The sequence below is a fragment of the Theropithecus gelada genome, chromosome 4 (assembly GCF_003255815.1).
Source record: "Theropithecus gelada isolate Dixy chromosome 4, Tgel_1.0, whole genome shotgun sequence".
Classification (NCBI taxonomy): Eukaryota; Metazoa; Chordata; class Mammalia; order Primates; family Cercopithecidae; genus Theropithecus; species Theropithecus gelada.
The window spans coordinates 84,853,169-84,867,504 of NC_037671.1; the positions used below are offsets into that span (position 1 = coordinate 84,853,169).

At 40.2% G+C, this 14,336-nt stretch overlaps 1 pseudogene; it reads left to right on the forward strand.

The window, feature by feature from the left end:
- The first annotated feature begins 3,274 nt into the window (after nucleotides 1–3,274).
- The window catches only part of LOC112622619, a 140,948-nt pseudogene continuing 129,886 nt past the window's right edge, over nucleotides 3,275–14,336 (forward strand).

The following is a 14,336-nucleotide window of genomic DNA, read 5'->3' on the forward strand; positions in this document are numbered from 1 at the left end:
CCAGAATGCTTCACAGAGTATCTCATACAACTGACTTAGGCTCTGCTCAGCTCCCTGAAGCACTTCTGAAATCTTCCTTATATTAATTGCTTTCCTTCTACCAACTCTTAGCTCCTACTGAAGTGCCTCTTGGTACCTCTGCAATGCTGAAGCTGAGTTGCATCCTCCGGGTCCCAGTTGGGATCCTGGTCATCATCATAGATAAGTCTTCGCATCTCCCTCAGAGGCATTTGCGTAGCTCGAGTGCGGCCAGATCTAAGACGGCCCGCTTGAGTCTCTTGACTTCTTTTCCTAACCTCTCGAGGCTCTGATCCTCCCTTTTGAGGTGAGATCTGGGGGGTGTTAGCTCCTGAATCTGGTTCCTGGAGGGCTGTTGGTCTTGGTGAAAGGGGGGATAGGCTAGGACATATGGAGAAAGAATTTCTGTTACCTCTGGAGGCTCCTGCAAAACTGGCTTCTCTTGCTCTCTCTGGGATTCTCCCTTTAACTCTGTGTCTGCTGGCGAAGCTGCTCTTACTTTCAGTTTTGGCTTTTTTGCAATAAGCCATTGAATTGGGCTGGATCTATGCCAGTTTTGTCTATATTATATTTAACCATAAGTCAATATAAAGGAATTTGATCTGGGTACACTGGCTGTCCTCTGACCCCTGTCACCACGTTAAATACATGGCCAATTGTTTCCTGTCTATAGTTCCTTCGGTCGGCTATCCAACGCGGAAAGCGGGCCATTCTAATTCACAGACAGTTCTCAACCTCGGAGAGGTTAACTTAACTCTATAATCCCCTGCAAAACTTTTCTTAAGGTTCTGTAACATGCACTCCAATAGAGTAAGTTTTGACATTTTTATGACTTTCCTCCCATTCCTCCCTTTACGACACAGCACATTCACTCTTGCACACTCTTCTCTAGTTTTGGCCGACTACACCGTCTCTTATTATGGGAGTTTTCAGATGCTGCTTGGCTTTGGAGAGGTCCTTATTCCTACTACAACTCTGAGCTGTAGGGCAGCTTCTATTAGCTGTATGCAGATTGCCACTAGTCTTAGTCGGCCCCACAGTTTCTTGGAGCACACAGTCCACATTAAGATCTGTGACTCCCCATTTCGCAGCTGATGAGACTAATTAAGCCCCTCCCTTCACACACTTTCACACACTTAGTTCTCATGTTCGTAATTGGGGTGGCGAGCCACTCTTGCCCCCTCTAGTTTTGCAGTTGGCAAGCCACTGTTGCCACCTCCAGTTCCCAGTTGGGGTGGCAAGCCACTCTTGCCATCTCCAGATTCCTAGCTGACTTAGCTAGGAATCCTGACTTACCGAGGAATCCACTCTTGCATCCTGTGTCAGTGGGGTGGGTGTGAGTTTCATCCGAATTGACGAGCCACTCTAGTCGCTCCCAGCCCCTGTGGGTCGAACTATTCAGCACCCCAGGAGGTGATCAGGCTCCCCTTTTGTCCAGGGGATGGGTCCTACCTTGGGCCTCCAAAACCTACTGCAGTTCCTGAAGCATGCTGCTTTTGAAATCATTGTGTAGCCTCTCTTTAGGTTCCGTGGCGCTGCTGGGTAGGGGCACCGGGTCAGGGCAGAGCTGATCTCCCCTCTGGGCTGAAGTTCTCCCAGCGGTGCCTGGGGTCACAGGTTTCCCGAGGCCTGTGCTCCAGCCCCCAGAGGCAAAGGAGACAGTAAGCCTGCTGTCTCCAGTCCCTTCGTGGTCACCAAAAATGTTGTGGTAAACTGAGGAATGGAGATACCAATATGGAGTACAGGAGGATTTGTTTATTTTAGGAACACACTGGCTCAGAGGATTCACATCCAAAAGCTGAGCCCTGAACGAAGACAGAGTTGGGTTTTTATAAGTGACCTTACAGAAGCAAAATAAAAGCAGTTAATCATACAGTAATAGGTCACATAATCTATAGCACAACATTAACTTGTGACCTAGCCTGTGGCCTTGTAGCTGCATTAAAAGAAAAACAAGAACTGGCTAAATACAGACATTTGTGAAACACAATCATGCTAATCATGCTTAAGAAGCCTGGGAAAAGAGTAACAGTAAAAGAACTTGTCTTTCTCTTTACTTTCTTTCAACCATGCTCTGGATGGGAGGGGGTGTGTCTGGAGTCTATTTTTTTAGCCTTGGCTATTCGGACAGCATTATCTTCTAACTGTCCTTGAAGTGAGCTGCTAGGCAGAGGAAAACTTGTTCTTTTCTTTTTAACCTTTGCCTTGCCACATTCTGGGCCTTAGCTTTTACTTTTCTTGGAGTGAATAAATGCAGTACTTATTAATTATTATTATTATTTTAAATTTCTGCCTTATGGCAACTACTATGCTTTCTGTATCTATGAATTTGACTACTCTAGACACCTCCTATAAGGGGAATCATAAAGTATTTGTCTCTTTGTAACTGGCTTATTTCACTTAGCATAATGTCCTCAAGGTGCATCCAAGGTGTAGCATGTATCAGAATTTACCTCCTTGAGGCTGAATAATATTCAGTTGTATGCATGTACCACATTTTGCTTATCCATTTATTACCCAATAGACACTTGGGTTGTTTCTATGTTTTAGTTATTTAGAATAATACTGCTATTAACATGGAAGTGCAAATATCTCTCAGAAGGATTCACTGGATTACATGGTAACTCTGTTTTTGATTTTTCAAAGTTACTGCCATACTGTTTTCCACAGTGGCTGTACTATTTTACTTTCTGAGCAGCAGTGCACAAGGGTTTCAACTTTTCCACTTTCTCACTAATATTTGTTATTTTCTTTTTCTTTTTAATATTAACAACCCTAATGGAAGTGAAGTGGTATCTTGCAGTTTTGACTTGCATTTCCCTAATGATTGATGATGTTGAACATCTTGGCTATTTGTATGTCTCCTTTGGAGAAATGTCCATGCAAATCCTTTGTCTATTTTTGAATAAGGTTATTTGTTTTCTTTTATTGCTGTTGAGTTTTAGGAGTTCTCTATATATTCTGGATATTAATCGCATATTAGATACACAAGTTGCAAATATTTCCTCTTGTTGTGTACATTACCCTTGGACTTTGTTAGTATAGTCTTTTGATTTAAAGACATTTAAAATTATTCTTGGGCAGTTTCCCTCAGCTCTGGCTGAGGGAAGCTGCTAGGCTTCTGCTTCCAGCTGGAGGAGGGTGAGGCGTTGCCAACAGTGGCCACGCACCCAGTGCTGGTAGCCTGCATCTGTGCCCCACCAGCATCACCTTGAGCCCAGTATTTCTGCCATGGCCAGCCCAACCAGCGGCCGAGATGTAGGCCATCAAGTGTGCAGTGGTGGGAGATGGAGCTGTAGGGAAAACTTCCCAACTCATCAGTGATCAGCTATACAACCTGGAGAATATATCCCTGTTGTCTTTGACAATCAGTATGCCAGTGTTATGTTAAATAGGAAACTGGTGAATCTGGGTTTATGAGATACAAGTGAACAAGAAGATTACACAGGTGGACAGATTACGACCCCCAACCCCGTTCCTATCCACAAACAGATGTATTCTTAGTTTGCTTTTCCCTTGTGAGTACTGCATCATTAGAAAATGTCCGTGCCAAGTTGTGTCCTGAAGTGTAGCACCATTGTCACAGCACTCCCATCATCCTTATGGGAACAAAACTTGATCTTAGGGAGAGAAAGACAAGATTGAAACACTGAAGGAGAAGCAGCAGACTTCTATCACCTAACTACCGGGTTTAGGTGCTGTAAAATACCTGGAGTCTTCAGCCAGGCCTCAAGATAGTGTTTGATTAAGCTATGAAACCAGTATTCCCCCGACCTCCCTTGAAGCAGAGGAAGAGAAAATGCCTGCTGTTGTCGATATCTGAGCCCCTTGTCCTGTCCCTTGGAACTGTTGTTAAAAAACGGCAAAACAAAACAAAACAAAAAACCCAATAAACAAAACAAAACAACAACTAAAAACCCCAAAGCACAAAAAAACCTGTGGAGCCTTTGCACCCAGTGCCAAGTTTTTGTTACAAATTAATTTTTCCATAAAACCATTTTGAATCAATCAGTAATTTTAAGGGTTTGCTTGTTGTAAATGTAGGAGTTTAGATTCACGTTCTATTAAACTGTAGTCCCAAAATTGAAAACAAAATCATGAAGTTTGCCTATTTTTTCTGTGCTTTTGGTGTCATCTCCAAGAAATTGTTGCCAAATCCACCGCCATGAAGCTTTTGTCTTGTGGTTTTTTTCTAAGAGTTTATAGTTTTAGGTGTTACATTTCAGTCTTTGATTTTGAGTTATCTTTTATATATGGTATCAGGTAAAAGTGCAACTTCATTCTTTTGCAAGTGGATATCCAGTTTTCTAAGCAGCGTTTGTTGAAAAGACTGTCTTTTCTCTCTTGAATGGCCTTGGAACCCTTGTGAAAATTATTAGACCATAAATGTGAGAGTTTATTTATGGGTTTCCTCTTTTATTTGATTGGTCAACAATCTATCTTTATGCCAATATTGCAGTGTTTCTTTTTTCTTTTTGTTTTCTTTTTTTACTGACCCATTGGGCAGACATACACTTTTAATTTACCTTAGCTTTGTAGTAAGTTTTGAACTCAGGTAAATCATCTGAGTTTGTTCCTTTACATGATTGTTTAGGCTATTCAGAGCCCCTTGAAATTCCTCATAAATTTTAGAATGGGGTTTTCTATTTCTGCCAAAAAGTCATTGGGATTTTGACGGCGATTGTATTAAAACTGTAGATTGCTATGGTAGTTTTGAGATGTCAACAATATTTAGTCTTCCAATTCGTGAATATACGATGTTGTTCTATTCATTTATGTTTCCTTTAATTTCTTTGGAAATATTTTACAGTTCTTGACTTTCTTAGTTAAGTTAATTTTGAAGTACTTTACTCTTTTTGATGCTACTGGAAATATAATTCTTTTCTTAATATCCTTTCCAAATTGTTCATTGTTAGCGTATAGAATTTGTAACACACAGATTTTGGTGTGTTCTCTGTATTCTACTACTTTGCTGAATTAATTTAATTACTTCTAAATTTTTTTTTGTTGAATCTTCGGGTCTTTCTACATATAAGAGTCTATCATCCATGAACAGAGATAATTTTGTTTCCTTTCTGATTTGGATGACTTTTATTTTTCTTGCTTACTTGATCTGGCTAGGACTTCCATTGCTATGTTGAATAGAAGTGGTGAAAGCAGACACCTTTGCTTTGCTGTATGTTTTTAATATAGGCTTATATTATATTGAGATAGCTTCCTTCTATTCCTAGTTTGTTGAGTGTTTCTATCATAAAAAGGGCATTAAATTTTGTAATTTTTCTGCTTTGAGATTCTGTGTTTTTTCCCTTCATTTTGTTGATGTGATTGATTACATTGATCAGTTTTCATATGTTGAACCATCCTTTCATTCAAGAAATAAATTTCACTTGATTATGGTGTACAATCCTTTTAATATACTGAATTTGGTTTGCTAGCATTTTGTTGGGGATTTTTGCATCAATGTTTATATGGGATATCTGTAGTTTTCTTATAGTGTCTTTGTCTGGCTTTGGTGTTAGATTAATGCTGACCTCTTAAAAAGAGGAGCATTTTCTCCTCTTCATTTTTTTTTGAAAAAACTTGAGAAAAATTGGCATCGGTTCTTTAATGTTTGGTATAATTTACCAGTGAAGCCATTAGGTTTATGATCTTTCTTTGTTAAGAGGTATTTGATTACTTATTCAATTTTCTTACTATTTATAGAGCTATTCAGATTTTTTTGTTTCTTCATTGCTTAGTTGGTAGGTTTTGTTTCCAGGGACTTGTTCATTTCATTTGGGTTATCCAATTTGTTCTCCTAAAATTGTTCATAGTAGTCTCATATTCCATTTTATTTCTATAGAATGAGTAGTAATCTCCTTTCTATTATTTCTGATTTTAGTAATTTCGGCCTACTTTTTTTTTTTCCCTAGTCCATACAGTGAAAGTTTTGTCTTTTTTTTTTAAAACTTTTTTTTAAAGAGCCAACTTTCGGTTTGTTGATTTTCTATTATTTTTCCATTCTCTATTTTGTTTATCTATGCTCTATTCTTTATTATTACCTTCCTTCTGCTAGCTTTGAGTTTAGTTTTTCTTCTTTTTCTGGCCTCTTAAATTGTAAAGTTAGGTTTTTTATTTCAGATCTTTCTTGTTTTTTAATGTAAGCATTTATAGGCATAAATTTCTCTTTTGGCACTGCTTTCCTTCCTTCCTTCCTTCCTTCCTTCCTTCCTTCCTTCCTTCCTTCCTTCCTTCCTTCCTTCCTTCCTTCCTTCCTTCCTTCCTTCCTTCCTTTCCTTTCTTTCCTTTCTCTTTTCTTTTCTTTCTCAGGGTCTCTGTCGTCCAAACTGGAGTGCAGTGCTGCAATCACTGCTAACTGCAGCCTCAAACTCACTGGGCTTAGGTGATCATGCCACCTCAGCCTTCCAACTAGCTGGGACTACAGGCATATTCTACCACACTCAAGTAATTTTTGTATGTTTTTGTAGAGAAGAGGTTTTGTCACATTGCCCAGGCTGGTCTGGAACTCCTGGGCTCAAGCAGACCACCTACCTTGGACTCCCAAAGTGCTGGGATTGCAGACATGAGTCACTGCACTGGGCTGTTTTCTTTATTTTCATTTATCTCTAAGTATTTATTTATTTATTTATTTTACTTTAAGTTCTGGGACACATGTGCAGAACGTGCAGGTTTGTTACATAGGTATACATGTGCCATGGTGGTTTGCTGCACCCATCAACCCATCATCTACGTTAGGTATTTCTCCTAATGTTATCCCTCCCCTAGCCCCACACACCCTGACAGGCACCAGTGTGTGATGTTCCCCTCCCTGTGTCCATGTATACTCATTGTTCAACTCCCACCAATGAGTGAAAACAAGGTGGTATTTGGTTTTCTGTTCTTGTGTTAGTTTACTGAAAATGATGTTTTCTAGTTTTATCCATGTCCCTGCAAAGAACATGAGCTCGTCCTTTTTTATGGCTGCATAGTATTCCACAGTGTATATGTGCCACATTTTCTTTATCCAGTCTATCAGTAGTGGGCATTTGGATTGGTACCAAGTCTTTGCTATTGTGAACAGTGCCACAATAAACATACGTGTGCATGTGCCTTTATAGTAGAATGATTTATAATCCTTTGACTATATACCCAGTAATGGGATTGCTGGGTCAAATGGTATTTCTGGTTCTAGATCCTTGAGGAATTGCCACACTGTCTTCCACAATGGTTGAACTAATTTACAATCCCACCAACAGTGTAAAAGCATGCCTATTTCTCCACATTCTCTCCAGCATCTGTTGTTTCCTGACTTTTTAATGATCACCGTTCTAACTGATGTGAAATAGTATCTCATTGTGGTTTTGATTTACATTTCTCTAATGACCAGTGATAATGAGCTTTTTTAAAATATGTTTCTTGGCTGCATAAATATCTTCCTTTGAGAAGTGTCTGTTCATATACTCTGCCCACTTTTTGATGGGGATGTTTGTTTTTCTCTTGTAAATTTGTTTAACTTCTTTCCAGATTCTGGATATTAGCCCTTTGTCAGATGGATAGATTGCAAAATTTTTCTCCCATTCTATATGTTGCCTGTTCACTCTGATGATAGTTTCTTTTTCTGTGCAGATGCTCTTCAGTTTAATTAGATCCCATTTGTCAATTCTGGCTTCTGTTGCCATTGCTTTTGGTGTTTTAGTCTTGAAGCCTTTGCCCATTATGTCCTGAATGGTATTGCCTAGGTTTTCTGATAGGGTTTTTATGGTTTTAGGTTTGACGTTTAAGTCTTTAATCCTTCTAGAGTTGATTTTTGTATAAGGTGTAAGGAAGGGGTCTAGTTTCAGTTTTCTGCATATGGCTAGCCAGTTCTCCCAACACCATTTATTAATAGGGAATCATTTCCCCATTGATGGTTTTTGTCAGGTTTGTCAAAGATCATATGGTTGTAGATGTGTGGTGTTATTTCTGGAGTTTCTGTTCTGTTCCATTGATCTATATATCTGTTTTGTACCAGTACCATGCTGTTTTGGTTACTGTAGACTTGTAGTATAATTTGAAGTCAGGTAGTATGATGCATCCAGCTTTGTTCTTTTTGCTTAGGATTGTGTTGGCTCTGCGGGCTCTTTTTTGGTTCCATATGAACTTTAAAGTAGTTTCTTCTAATTCTGTGAAGAAAGTCAATGATAGCTTGATAGGGATAGCATTGAATCTATAAATTACTTTGGGCATTATGTCCATTTTCAGGATATTGATTTTTCCTATCCATGAACATGAAATGTTTTTCCATTTGTTTGTGTCCTCTCTTATTTCCTTGAGCAGTGGTTTGTAGTTCTCCTTGAAGAAATTCTTCACATCTTTTGTGAGTTGTATTCCTAGGTATTTTATTCTCTTTGAAGCAGTTGTGAATGGGGGTTCACTCATGATTTGGCTGTTTGTCTATTATTGGTGTATAGGAATGCTTGTAATTTTTGCACATTGATTTTGTATCCTGAGACTTACTGAAGTTGCTTATCAGCTTAAGGAGATTTTGGGCTGAGATGATGGGGTTTTCTAAACATACAGTTATGTCATCTGTAATGTAAACAGAGGCAATTTGACTTTCTCTCTTTCTGTTTGAATACCCTTTATTTCTTTTTCTTGCCTGATTACCCTGGCCAGAACTTCCAATACTATGTTGAATGGGAGTAGTGAGAGAGGGCATCCTTGTGTTGTGCTGGTTTTCAAAGGGAGTGCTTCCAGCTTTTGCCCATTCAGTATAATATTGGCTGTGAGTTTGTCATAAATAGCTCTTAGTTTTTTGTGATATGTTTCATCCATACCTAGTTTATTGAGGGTTTTTAGCATGAAGGGGTGTTGAATTTTATTGAAAGTCTTTTCTGCATCTACTGAAATAATCATGTTTTTTTTTTTTTTGTCATTGGTTCGTTTATGTGATGGATTACATTTTTTGATTTGTGTATGTTGAACCAGGCTTGCATCGCAGTGACGGAGCTGACTTGATCGTGGTGCATAAACTTTTCAATGTGCTGCTTGATTCAGTTTGCCGGTATTTTATTGAGGATTTTCATATCAATGTTCATCAGGGATATTGGCCTGAAATTTTCTTCTTGTTGTCGTGTCTATGCCAGGTTTTGGTAACTGGATGATGCTGGCCACATCAGATCAGTTATGGAGGAGTCCCTCTTTTTCTATTTTTTGGAATAGTTTTAGAAGGAATGGTACCAGCTCCTCTTTGTACTGCTGGTGGAATTCAGCTGTTAATCTGTCTGGTCCTGGACTTTTTTTTGTTGTTAGGCTATTAATTGCTTCCTCAGTTTCAGAACTTGTTATTGGCCTATTCAGGGATTTGACTTATTCCTGGTTTAGACTTGGGAGGGTGTATGTGTCCAGGCATTTATCCATTTCTTCTAGATTTTTTAGTTAATTTGCATAGAGGTGTTTATAGTATTCTCTGATGTGAGTTTTTATTTCTGAAGGATCAGTGGTGATATCCCCTATTTCATTTTTTATTATGTATATTTGATTCTTCTCTCTATCCTTCTTTATTAGGCTCACTAGCAGTCTATCTATTTTGTTGATCTTTTCAAAAAGCCAACTCCTGGATTCACTGATTTTTTTGAAGGGTTTTTCATGTCTCTGTCTCCTTTAGTTCTACTCTGATCTTAGTTTTTTTTTTTTTTTTGGTATTCTGCTAGCTTTTGAATTTGTTTGCATTTGCTTCTCTAGTTCTTTTAGTTGTGATGTTATGGTGTCAATTTTAGATTTTTCTGCTTTCTCCTGTGGGCCTTTAGTGCTATAAATTTCTCTCTAAACACTGCTTTAGCTGTGTCCCAGAGATTCTGGTACGTTGTGTCTGTGTTCTCATTGGTTTCAAAGAACATCTTTATTTCTGCCTTAATTTCATTATTTACCCAGTAGTCATTCAGGAGCAGGCTGTTCAGTTTTCATGCAGTTGTGTGGTTTTGAGTGAGTTTCTTAATTCTGAGTTCTAATTTGATTGCACTGTGGTCTGAGAGACTGCTATGGTTTTCATTCTTTTGCATTTGCTGAGGAGTTTTTTCTTTCAATTATGTGGTCAATTTTAGAATAAGTGCAATGTGGTGCTGAGAAGAATGCATATTCTGTTGAATTCAGTAGGAGAGTTCTGTAGATGTTTATTAGGTCTGCTGCGTCCAGAGCTGAGTTCAAGTCCTGAATATCCTTGTTAATATTCTGTCTCTTTGACCTGTCTAATATTGACAGTGGGGTGTTAAGGTCTCCCACTATTATTGTCTAAGTCTCTTTATAGGTCTCTAAGAACTTGCTTTATGAATCTGGATGCTTCTGTATTGGTTACACATAGTTTTTGAATAGTTCGCTTTTCTTGTTGCATTGATCCCTTTACCATTATATAATGCCCTTCTTTGTTTCTTTTGATCTTTGTTTAAAGTCTGTTTTATCAGATATTAGGATTGCAACCCCTGCTTTTTTTTGGTTTCCATTTGCTTTATAAATATTCCTCTATTTTTTATTGTAAATCTATGTATGTCTTTGCACATGAGATGTGTCTCCTGAATACAGCACATGGATGGGTCTTGACTCATCTAATTTTCTAGTCTGTGTCTTTTAATTGGGACATTTAGCACATTTACATTTAAGGTTAATATTGGTATGTGTGTATTTGATCCTGGTTATTTTGTCCATTAGTTGATGCAGTTTCTTCATAGTGTCATTGGTCTTTACAATTTGGTATGTTTTGCAGGGGCTGGTACTGATTGTTTCTTTCCATGTTTAGTGCTTCTTTCAAGGGCTCTTGTAGGACAGGCCTAGTGGTGACAAAATCTCTCAGCATTTGTTTGTCTGTAAATGATGTTATTTCTCCTTCATTTATGAAGCTTAGTTTGCCCAGTTATGAAATTCTGGGATGAAAATTCTTTTCTTTAAGGATGTTGAATATTGCCCCCTGCTGTGTTCTGGCTTTTAGTGTTTCTGCCAAGAGATCTGCTATTAGTCTGATGGGCTTCCTTTCGTGGGCAACCCGACCTTTCTCTCTGACTGCTCTTAACATTTTTTTTCCCTTCATTTCAACGTTGGTTAATCGGACAATTATGTGTCTTGGGGTTGCTTTTCTCAAGGAATATCTTTGTGGTGTTCTCTGTATTTCCTGAATTTGAATGTTGGTCTGTCTTGCTAGGTTGGCGAAGTTCTCCTGGATAATATCCTGAAGAGTGTTTTCCAACTTGGTCCATTCTCCCCGTCACTTTCAGGTATACCAATCAAATGTAAGTTTGGTCTTTTTACATAGTCCCATATTTTTTGGAGGCTTTGTTTGTTCCTTTTCATTCTCTTTTCTCTAATCTTCTCTTCACACTTTGTTTCATTAAGTTGATCTTCAATCTCTGATACCCTTTCTTCCACTTGATTGATTTGGCTGTTGATACTTGTGTATGCTTCACAAAGTTTTTGTACCGTGCTTGTCAGCTCCATCAGATCATTTATGTTCTTCTCTAAACTGGTTACTCTAGTTAGCAATTCATGTAAAATTTTTTCAAGATTCTTAGCTTCCTTGCATTAGGTCAGAACATGCTTCTTTATCTCGGAGGAGTTTGTTATTACCCACTTTCTGAAGCCTACTTCTGTCAATTCATCAAACTCATTCTCTGTCCAGTTTTGTTTTCTTGCTGGCAAGGAGTTGTGATCCTTAGGAAGAGAAGAGGTGTTCTTGTTTTTGGAATTTTCAGCCTTTTTGCTCTATTTTTTCTCATCTTCATGAATTTATGTACCTTTGGTCTTTGATGTTGGTGATCATTGAATAGGGTTTCTGAGTGGATGTCCTTTTTGCTTATGTTAATGCTATTCCTTTCTTTTTGTTAGGTTTCCTTCTAACAGTTAGACTCATCTGCTGCAGGTCTGCTGGAGTTTGCTGGAGGTCCATTCTAGATCCTATTTGCTTGGGTATCACCAGCGGAGGCTGCAGAACAGAAATGCCTATTCTTCTCTCTGGAAGCTTTGTCTCAGATGGGCACTGCCAGATGCCAGCTGGAGCTCTCCTGTATAAGGTGTCTGTTGACCCCTGCTGGGAGGTGTCTCCCAGTTAGGAGATGTGCGGGTCAAGGATCCACTTGAGGAGGCCATCTGTTTCATAGCAGAGGTTGAATGCTGTGCTGGGAGGTTTGCTTCTCTCTTCAGAGCCAGCAGACAGGGACATTCAAGTTTGCTGAAACTGTGCCCACAGCCGCCGTTTCCCCCAGGTGCTCTGTCCCAGAGAGATAAGGGTTTTATCTATACGCCCCTGACTGGGGCTGCTACTTTTTTTCTTTTTTTCAGAGATTCCCTGCACAGAGAGGAGGAATTTGGAGAGGCAGTCTGGCTATAGTGGCTTTGCTTAGCTGTGGTGGGCTCCACCCCAGTCAAACTTCCTGGTGGGTTTGTTTACACTATGAAAGGAGAGCTGCCTACTCAAGCCTCAGTAATGGTGGGCACCCCTCCCTGCACCAACCTCCAGTGTTCCAGGTTGTCTTCAGACTGCTCTGCTGGTAGCAAGAATGGGGTTTCCGAGTGGATGTCCTTTTTGTTGTTGTTAATGCTATTCCTTTCTGTTTGTTAGTTTTCCTTGTAACAGGCTCCTCTGCTGCAGGTCTGCTGGAGTTTGCTGGAGGTCCACTCCAGACCCTGTCTGCCTGGGTATCACCAGCGAAGGCTGCAGAACAGCAAAGCCTGTTCCTTCTTCTGGAAGCTTTGTCTCAGATGGGCACCCACCAGATGCCAGCTGGAGCTCTCCTGTGTGAGGTGTTTGTTGACCCCTGCTGGGAGGTGTATCCAAGTCAGGAGGTGCGGGATTCAGGGACCCACTTGAGGAGGCAGTCTATTCCTTAGCAGAGGTCAAATGCTGTGCTGGGGAGTTCACTGCTCTCTACAGAGCCAGCAGGCAGGGACGTTTAAGTCTGTCAAATCTGTGCCCACCGCCACTCCTTCCCCGAGGTGCTCTGTCCCAGAGAGATGGGGGTTTTATCTATAAGCCTCTGACTGGGGCTGCTGCCTTTTTTTCAGAGATTCTCTGCCCAGAGAGGAGGAATCTAAAGAGGCAGTCTGGCTACAGTGGCTTTGCTTAGCTGCGGTGGGCTCCACCCCAGTCAAAATTCCCGGGGGGTTTGTTTACACTGTGAAAGGAGAGCCCCCTACTCAAGCCTCAGTAATGGTGAACACCACTCCCCCAACCAAGCTCAAGTGTCCCAGGTCTATTTCAGACTGCTGTGCTGGCAGTGAGAATTTCAAACCAGTGGATCTTAGCTTGCTGGGCTCCATGGGGGTGGGATCCACTGACCTAGACCTCTTGACTCCCTGGCTTCAGCCTCCTTTCCAGGGGAGTGAACAGTTCTCTCTTGTTGGTGTTCCAGGTGCCACTGGGGTATGAAAAAAAACAAAAACAAAAAACAAAAAACAAAAAACTCCTGCAGCTAGCTCAGTGTCTGCCCAAATAGCCGCCCAGTTTTTTGCTTGAAATTCAGGGGCTGGTGGCACAGACACCCAAGGGAATCTTCTGGTCCCCGGGTTTTGAAGACCTTGGGAAAAGTGTAGTATCTGGGCCAGAGTGTACTGTTTCTCACAGCATAGCCCTTCATGGCTTTTCTTGACTAGGGGAGGGAGTTCCCTGATGTCTTGAACTTCGTGGGTGAGGTGATGCCCCACCCCACTTCTGCTTGCCCTGTATGGGCTGTACCCACTGTCGAAACAGTCCAAATGAGATGAGCTGGGTATCTGAATTGGAAATGCAGAAATCACCCGCCTTCTGCAATGAACTTGCTGGGAGCTGCAGATTTGTGCTGTTTCCATTCGGCCATCTTGGTAGCCAATGTGCTTCTATACATTTTAATACATTTGTGATAGCACTATCAAATAACACATTTGAAAGTCTGACTTTTGACCTGTAGCTGTGCTGCAGTGAAATTATATTCCATGTTAGCATCTGGAAGAAAATATTTATTCATGACTAAATACAAGCAAAATGCTTATTATTCTTTTCTATCTAACACTTGTTGTAGAAGAGAGAAATGAACATGATGAGGGATGAGTATGGTACAGGTGGAGGGTTGCAGACATTGATAGATTTTTATCCAGTAGGCTTTTGCCTTGATAACAGAATCTTTTTATTTTTTTGATTTGCAATGTGATCAGCTTGTGGTAGGCAGAATAATGCTCACTGCCCTCTCCCCACTCCCACATCCCCCACCAAGAACACTACTTTCTAGTCCTGGGAACTTGTGGATATGTTTTTGTTTATGACAAAAGGGTCTTTACAGATGTGATTAAGGATCTTGAAATTGGGAGATAATTGTGGATTATCTGGGTTGACCCAGTGTAAT